This window comes from Falco rusticolus, chromosome 4, assembly GCF_015220075.1.
Source record: "Falco rusticolus isolate bFalRus1 chromosome 4, bFalRus1.pri, whole genome shotgun sequence".
Taxonomy (NCBI): domain Eukaryota; kingdom Metazoa; phylum Chordata; class Aves; order Falconiformes; family Falconidae; genus Falco; species Falco rusticolus.
The window spans coordinates 108326421-108335408 of NC_051190.1; the positions used below are offsets into that span (position 1 = coordinate 108326421).

Here is an 8988-nt window from a genome sequence, read left to right on the forward strand (position 1 = left end):
AGAAATGGAAGTATTGAAGAAAAACAACCAGGTAAAATGGTCTGGGCTGAGGAAAGCAGCAAAGCAACCAGTGTGTACACTCTGCAGCTGCACCAGGCCTTTGCAGCTCCTGGTACAGCTTGTTCAGAGCAAGCTCAAGCATCCCCACATGGCACTGCATCATTTATCCTACTGTTAAGTCAATGTAAACTCATGATCACTTGATCCAAGAATATTTTGTACAATCTGCTTTTGCATAACTTCCTTGCTACTTAGTCATTTCAAGGATAAAAAGGCTTTTATTCTGTATTAAATGACCTGTTGGGCCCCAATTCTGTCACTCACACAGTACACTACATAGTCTCCACCCCTCTATCAATTTACTAATTTAGGGACTAATCCATCTCTTATTATTTTTTATGCTAAGTTCTCCTTTGTTTTCAGTAGAAGTGATATCAGTTCTTCAGGGTTTAATGCTGAAAATACTCAAGCAAATACAAGCTGCAGCAACACAAGTAACATCACTAACATGTGTTAAGCTGTTTGCACTCACAACTGATCAATTAAAGCAACTTTCTGTCCAAATCCCAGGCAGAATTTCACAGCTATCTATGCAGTGATTCACGCATCCCCAAGAGGAACAAACATTCCCTCTGAAAATAAGTTGCTAAAACCCCAGTTTGTTTTCCTGATATGTAAGCCTGGCTTGCCTTTTCGGTGCCTCATGATTTTCTTTATGTGTCTACTCAACTAGCACAGCAGACCTATAGATTTTGTATAGGTACAGTGTTATTTCTTTTCTTCTTTTGCATACAACAAAAGTGTAACTGACTTGGACAAAAGCTCACAACCTGCCAGGACTATTTTATACGCAGTCAGTAGCGCTGGTGCATGTACATTTTTCACGCACAAAATTACGCCGGTTAGGAAAGCAGTATCATAATACTTTTCAAATAGGAGGATACAAAGGAGGAACAAAAGATCCCAAGACCTCTCTTGTGATCCAGTACCATATTCTGCTCTCTTTTTTTCCTTTTTTGTTACTTATAATGAAGAGAGTAAAACATGATACAGTAACTAGAAAAAGTTAAATGTTACAGCAGTCTTTTACAGACCTGCGTATAGCTTGTGAAAGGGGCCGACACAAGGGGGTTGCTATCTCTAAACCCATTCATCCACTTTGTTCATCTAGAAGGAAACATTTTACCCCTATCTTATGAATCAAGCAGAAGCACTGTAATTTCTAGCCAATGCTTTAATTTGTCAAGGCGGACACTGCAGTTGCCAACAGTGTAAGGATATAGCATATCGATTACACACAAGCTGCAGAGCAAGACACAGGAGGTAGTTTTCTTGGACAGTTGTAAGAGCGGTTTCAAGATTGAGCAAGTGCTTTCATACTGAATCTTCTGTTCTTACGTTTAGTGAACTTTATCTTGTAGGGACCTTTGGTGTAGTGTTCCTCTGCTTTTCACTTTGTATTATCACTTACACTGTAGCTATAGCTGTTAGGTTGCCCTCTCTGCCTGGGCTGGCTACAAAATGATGCCATTCTCATCACAGCGGGTTACATATCTGTATCAGTGGTGAAAGATGACACAGGGTCAATGCAACAAAGAATCGCACCTCCCCCATGCATGATCTTAGCTGAGAGAGAGATATTTCTGGTAGTCTAAAGGAAATCCGTTTCAGCTGTTGTCTGAATTACCAAGGCATGAAAACACACTTTTCACACCTTATGAAAATTCTGTAGTCATTTCACATATTTCAAAGCAATTCAAAGGAAGCTTAAGAGCTGTCACATAGTCACATACATGATACCAAATGAGTCCACCCAACGATACTTGGAAGTCAAATTAAGGTGGGCATATTCAAAAGAACACACTTTTTCTCTCCAATTTGGAAGCCCTGAGGACATTTTTTTCTGTCTGCAAATATAGCACAGTTTACATCACTCTTTATCCTGGCTAGGAAACCACCAGACAACCCTGATGCAGAACGACCACAAATGAAAAAGCAACTTAATGTAAAATCCCATTAAGATTTTGCTACTATAAGGCAATTTTCAAAAAGCTTCAGTCTTTCAAAAAGAGTAACTACTTTTAAGAGCACAGACTAATTGAGCAAGATCTGGTAAAGGTGTTCCAGAAAGCTGTATCTCAAAACGGCATGGCAGTCACTGAGTAACTCAGTGTGAGTACTGAAGACTTTTAGATAAAACAATTTACTGGATATTATAGTTGATTATTGTGTTTCTTTAGGTATTAACTTTACATATACTCTGAAGAAGCTAGAAATCTTTATTCTGGCACAACAAAGCCTAGTATCATTTTCCCAAAGCAATCGTCTGCTTCAGCTTTTCATCTGTGATCTCATTAGACCTTAAAATGAATGGCATAAAATACCCACCTGATAATGCAGCAGATTCCCACACACATCGGGGATCAGTAATTTATGGAAGTCAAGGGTGAAAGAGCTGAACTGAGCTAGTCCAGTCTCACCTGCTTCTGATAACTGAACAGAACTTATCCCAATCACTAAGCACAGAGAAGAAAAGTTCCCACAGAAGCAGATGCTTCTGAAAAATCATGTAATTCCTATAGGTTAGTAATGACTAACCAACATACAAAGAAATCTGATGCCAATCCTTTCACTGCTCTGCTTCTCTTTGGAGCTAGAATATTTTAAAATATTAAACTATTTAATATCAGTTAATATTTATTTTAGATATAAAATAGTAAATCATGTTATTAAACTTCAAAACTTATTACAGCTCTCAAAATGTGCAAATATTTTTCTGTTTGTTATGACTAAGGTAACGTTTTCACTTGAAGGTCTTCTTTTCAGAGGACAACGAATTTCCCAAAACAGTGACCTCATCAACCAACAAAATTACTCTTTTTAAGTATAAAGAACATCTATTAGGATCTATGCTATGTTCTGTTAAGACATTCAACAGACACTGCTGACTTTTATGGTGTGATTACTGAGATGCGACACTGCTATGTTTTGATTTACTGTTAAAAAAAGGAATTATATAAATACTTTCTGCAAAGTCAGATTTAGTAGCCGTTACATACACGATCCTAGCATGGCCCTTCCTGGTGTACTGCAGTAACAGAAACTGAGATGATGCAGGATCTTTATTTATATTTCCTTTTGGAGGTGCTGAGGGAGAGAGAGGAAAAAAAAGGAGTTGCTTTGTATTGTACTATATGATTTGTTAAAGGCAGTCATATGTTGCTCTCTTTCCAGTGCAGTGCAACCACAGAATCAGAATCTCAATCATTTTCAGGAATACATCCAAACCAGCAATGACTTGAGCACTGCAGCTAATGAATTAAGCTTTGCAGCTGCCCCCAAGCAACCAAAGTCTGTATGCAAAGCTGATCAAACTATTTATACTCCCCTGTCTTCACTGAATGTATATCCGGGATTTTTTTCTTTTTTTAAATCAAGTTTCATACTTAGATTACAAGCTGGTATAGGCACCTGCACTTTTATACACGACTTAGCCTACTGGAGCCTCAATCCTATTAAGACATTGTAGATTACAACTTAAAATGTTTAATAACAACATAACTGTGCCATCAAGAGGAGTTGCATGGGGTTGCTAAGCCCCATTCCTTGACCAGGAACTTCTACAGGAAAAGAATCGACACCCACAAAATTTCTTCCTGGTTATGAGTCTAACGCACTTTTTGTCATCATCATCATCTACAGCGAAACATCCAAAGTATTTTATCAGTGAAACAAAACGCACTTACACAATCCTCTTTCAGGGTCCCACACTGAGCATCTTGTATGTTATCTTGTACATGGAAGCTGAACTGATGACAAAGCAAACTCAATCTTTCCACCTCCTGTTGGGAAACGTCCCATAGGAGCCGTGGGTGGCAGCAGTGTCTGCACCGCCTGCACATTCCAGCCACAACACTGCACTGGGTCACAGGTCCACGCAGTGAACGGGAACCACCCTCTCACACACACACCACTTGTTCCAGCTCAAACTGCCATCACAGAATAAAGTTGTATCCATTTCCTTGATCATCTTCCCTGTGGGTTGTCTTTCACTACAAAGGATGCGAACTGAAGACTAAAAATTATTATACAAACACACGCTGTTAAAATAAACAGGAGTTTGTGCTGGATATACAGATGGAGAAACTGAGCATACCGATTGTATCGGGAAGCAGTTCAACAATTCCATTCATGCAGCATGCACAGTAACAGGTATCACTGTTACCACAATTTCAGCAGTATCTCACTGTCTGAATCAGCAGAAGCATTTGCAAATATTTCAGCCCGTAAATGCAGGCTGTCCCAAGACCGTTCTGTGTTGAAATCATCAACCTTTACCTTACGTCTCAGTGTCTTCTCTCCTAAACCAGATTTTGCTACCTTTCAGAAATCTTGCTTAGTAATACTCCACCTTCAGCAACAAACGAAAAAAGGCATGCTGGCCCGGCGTGTCCTTCCTACTGCTAGAACTCCTGAACTTCTGGATGACAGGGGCACTCCCTTCCTCCACCCCACCCCCCACGGGCTGCGGCATCACCTACCACCGCTGAACCTTTGCAAACACCAAGCACACCCAAATAACAACCCCCCTCTTGCTACCTTTTACCAGCATGCTCCCCGTTGCTCTGTATCAGTGCCAACAGGCTGATACAGAAGTGACAAGATTTTAGTCTCCTTTTTACCCATGTTAACTACAACTAAACCTTTAAGATTTTCTTTCCAAGACTTCTCCGCCATTCCTCCCCTTCCAATAGGTATGTAAGCATTTAACACACAGTTGCTCTTACGATTACTCTGCCCCGTTTCCTCAGCACACCTATCTCAAGGGCGAGAAACAGGAAAAAAGTTCTCCCTACCCACCGCCGCCTGCAAGCGGCCCGTTCCCCTTCGACAAAACCGAAGGGCAGCCCCACGCAAAACCTGCACCGCGTCCCAGAGGCTGGGGGGTCCCCGCCACCCCCGGGCCCCCGCCGGGCGCCGACCGCGGCCGGGTCCTGCCCGGAGGGGCGGCGGAACCCCCGCGGGGCTGGGGGGCGGCCGTGCCCGGCAGCTGCCGCGGGGCTGGCTACGAGCCGCGGGGCTGGCTACGAGCCGAGGCAGCCCGTTTGCCCGCCGAGTTGTCTCGGCCGCGGCGACGCGGGGGGCAGCTCCGGCCTCCGCGCCGCCTCACCCACGGCGCCCCCCGGCCCCAGCGGCCAGGGCAGGCGGCCGCCTCGACCCTCACCGCGGCGCCTCCGGCTGCCCGGGGCGGCGAGGCGGGTCGCAGGCACCGGTGTGTCCCCCCCACCCCGGCAGCCGCCGCTCCCCCCGCGCCCACCTGCTGGCCGGCCGGTGCCGCGGGGTCCGGGACGGCGCGGTGCTCCTCCCCGGGCAGAGGGCGCCAGGTGCGGCGGCCGCCCGCCTCCCTCAGGGCAGGGGGGGGCGGCTGGGAGGCGGGGGAAGGAGTCTCAGGATCCTGAGGGGAACGGCGCGCGGCTCAGTCCTCGGGAGGGAACAAAAACATTTTTCTTTCCTTTTCTTTTTTTTTCTTTTTTTTTTTTTTTTTTAAGTAGAAATTTAACTCGCGCAGCGCCCCGAGCGAGAGGGGAGCGCGCGGGCAGGTGCCGGCCGGATCCGGCCGGTTCCGGCACCGACGGCCCCACCAGAGCCCGCGCTTCCCGCGCCGGGCTCCCCCTCAGGTGGGCTCCCCCTCAGGTGGGCTGCCCCTTCAGGGGGTAAAGCCCCGCGGCACCCGGGCCCGCCCGCCCGCAGCCGCCTCGGCGGAGCCGGGTGTTTGTGCGAGCCCCTGCGGAAGCCAAACCGCAGCCCCAGGGCAGGGAGAGAAAGACGCCGCCACCCTGTGCCCCCGCCGATGGCCGCCCACCTGCCCGGCCGCCTCTGCCCAGCAGCCTCAGGCGGGCCCGCGCTTGGAGCCCGCTGGGCGCCCTCGTTTTGTGTGCTCCAGATTGTGCGCTAGAAGCATCTGCATAAAAAATAGTAATAATAAAAAAAAATCTTGTTTTCTTTCAAGGCGGTTTGCAGATGGAAACATCACAGCCTTGCCCCAGCCAGCCTGCCTGCATTCTGCCAGGGCGAGGGCGTCCCGGCCAGCTGGAGGGATGAGGCACCCTGGTTTGTCACGCAGCGAGCTCCTCTGGCAGGATGCTGCTGCTGAATAACTTAAAAATCATAGTGTGGGTTCTTCCCTGCCTGGTGGCCTTCAAACGGTGCTGTCGGGTGGCTGAGAGGCAGGCCTGTCTGTTCTGGATTTCTCTGGAAAACCTGTTTCATTGCAGTAATGTAAAATCGGTTTCTTCATTACCCGGCTTGATTATGAAGCAATCTGGACAAATCGATATTGCTTGGATCCAGACAGTGGCAATATCAGCCTCTGAGCCTGGTAGAAAGTCACCAATGGATTGTGGCACCTCTGCTCATCAGGACAGGGGTGTAAAAATCCGTGCTCTAGATCTGTTTGTCCTGTCTGTCCAGAGGTGTGAGTTTGATTTATTATTCTGAAAATAATCCTCCTGATCGCTTGTCAGCTTAAATAATTCTCAGCCCTAAGTATCTGCCCCAGGTGCTTCCACAGTGCTCAGGGAGCTCTAAACCCATTTCCAGCTGGCCACTAGCGTGAACCTCAAAGCACAAAACAAAGCCAAGAATGCCATAGGTAGTGCCCCAGAAAAATAAAAATGTAAGCATTTACTTAAAAAATGTATATATAATGCCACACTTGAAAATAACTTTGATTATTCATGCAAATTAATCTCATCTGAGATTTGACTTTAGATTGCTAATGCTGAAATGGACTTTGTCCATCTTTTGGTTTAGATCAAAAAGGAATTTCAGAGGCACATGCTGCAAGAGCACAGGAAAAAATTGGTTTCACCCTGTTCCTATGAATTTTCTTTCACTTTCTTTCACTTCCCAACCACGTCCACATAATGGCAGCAGATTTGTGCAGTGCAACGCTGGCCATTTCCACCCATGCAGCTGGACTGACCTGGTACAACGTTCATGCGCTGGTCTAGTCTGAAACAAGCAACTTTACCCACAGTACGTAGTTCGCGTACGTTTAATGCACTGAAACACACAATACTTGCCTCTTGGCTAGCAGTAGCTAGTTACAGAAAGCTGCAGCACATTAGATTTTAGTAAGAGAGTCCTATGGGGCTGCATGCCTAGGAACTATGGAAGTCTCCTCTTTCTGTTTTGTCTTTGAGAGACACAGGTGGAAAGAAGTGCTCCCTTTCCAATGCTGAATGGGAACGAAGGCACTTCTGGAGCACACAGTGGTAGTGGGACAGGCTAAAGCCAAACTGCGAGGAGCTTTGTGAAGGCTAGCGCCCACTTCTCGTTCCCCCCATCAAATCCTCCTCACCACAGCTGCATCCAAGACCACAGAAAGGGCAATGCAGCAGGGACAAAACGGACCCCAAATTACTATGTAGGATGTGCCTTTCCTGGGTTTTACTATCTACCAATTTTTAGAAGTTTCAAATACAGAAAACTTGCCTCGAACATATTTGTAGCTAACACTGATATGATTTACAAAGTATAGTCATAAATACAAGTCTATTTTCCATACATTCCATCTGCATAACTATTACAAAATCATGCTGTATACTGAAATTATATTTTTACTCTTGGCAAATGCATTTTAACATGGGTCAAACAATATATCCATTTCTCCAGAAAAGGAGAACCTCTGCATCTGTCCTAGACTGAGGCTACTGGTGTGATGCTCTCTGTGGTACCTTGGTACCATGTTGCAAGCAACTACAAGGCATATTTTGGGTTTCACCACAGGTTGGGAACATGTCTCTCAGGTCAGTCTGAGGAGTACTTTCTGAGTGGCTGTGCTGAGCAACGTGGCAGTCCCAGACTCTCATCTTTTTATTCCAGCACAGAGAGCTGCTGTACCTGGTATTTTTCTCCTGCATTTCTTTCCCTTGCAGTGCCTTGCATAGCTGAACCCCAGCTCGTAATTTCAGCCCTGACAGCCTAAATGAGAAATTTTGCACCCTTCCATTTCTGGTCCAAGCCTTTCTGTGGAAAGCCAAATTCATTATGAGTCTGTAATTTCTAAGAGATTACAAATGTGTAATCTGACAAGAGTATAAATGAAAGGCAGGGTAAACCTAACCTAAAACAGGAGGAAGCAGAATCTCTGTCCTCTATACTGCGAAGTCAAGACCATTAAAGACAGGAGAGATGTGAATGGCCTGTGGTGACCTGCTATAGAATCTGGTGGATGAGTGATGCTTTGTAGTCAGAGAAATTTAATTTTGATTCATCTGTTTTCACTACAAATCAATGAAAATAAAATTAAAATTTTAAAAGGCATATTACTTAACAGGAGATTCCTCCTGTTCATAACTTGTTCAACACTAGATTACAGTTATTGTTAGCAAATATATAATTGACCATTTCTTCTTTAAAAATACCTTTCTATACTAAGACCATGTTTACGACACTGTCATTTTCAAGACTCCTCAAAATCCCACACAAGAAAATGAAAAATACCTGAAATAAATTAAACCTCTTAAGAAGAGATAAAGAGTGTCCCAAACAAAGGAAGAACAACCAGATCCCCTGTTTGGTGTATTGTTGCTGATTTTGAGTAGAACGATCTGGGATGCTTCGTTGGCATGTGTCAATTTAAATACTTGCCAAAGAAAGTACTTATACTTACCATAAGTACTTCTACTTTTTTCCTCTCTAGGCAATATAAGACAAATTTGAAAATCTTCAGTCCTTTACAGCATTTGTACCTTTGTATTTTGAATAAAAAACACATGTAAAGCTTTCTAGTCACCACTGAATACAAGCAAAATATATTTAACTTTAATGTTAAAGAAATACTTCAAACTTTTATCAAGGCTAAATACATCTGTCAGAAAATATGAATCGGCTTCTATTTGTCATTATTTATGCATGCATTTTTAAGACAGCAAAAATACCTATAGATTGAGGCATTTGTGCATAATGTAAAAAATAGTTTTT

At 44.5% G+C, this 8988-nt stretch overlaps 1 protein-coding gene across 1 annotated transcript in view; it reads right to left on the bottom strand.

Annotated features, from left to right (window-relative positions):
- Positions 1–5443, bottom strand: part of WIPF3 (WAS/WASL interacting protein family member 3) — a 37708-nt gene extending 32265 nt beyond the window's left edge. Inside the window, 1 exon segment of the mRNA XM_037386976.1 lies at positions 5318–5443. The gene's annotated coding sequence lies outside the window, so the exon portion shown is untranslated.
- Positions 5444–8988: the final 3545 nt, after the last annotated feature.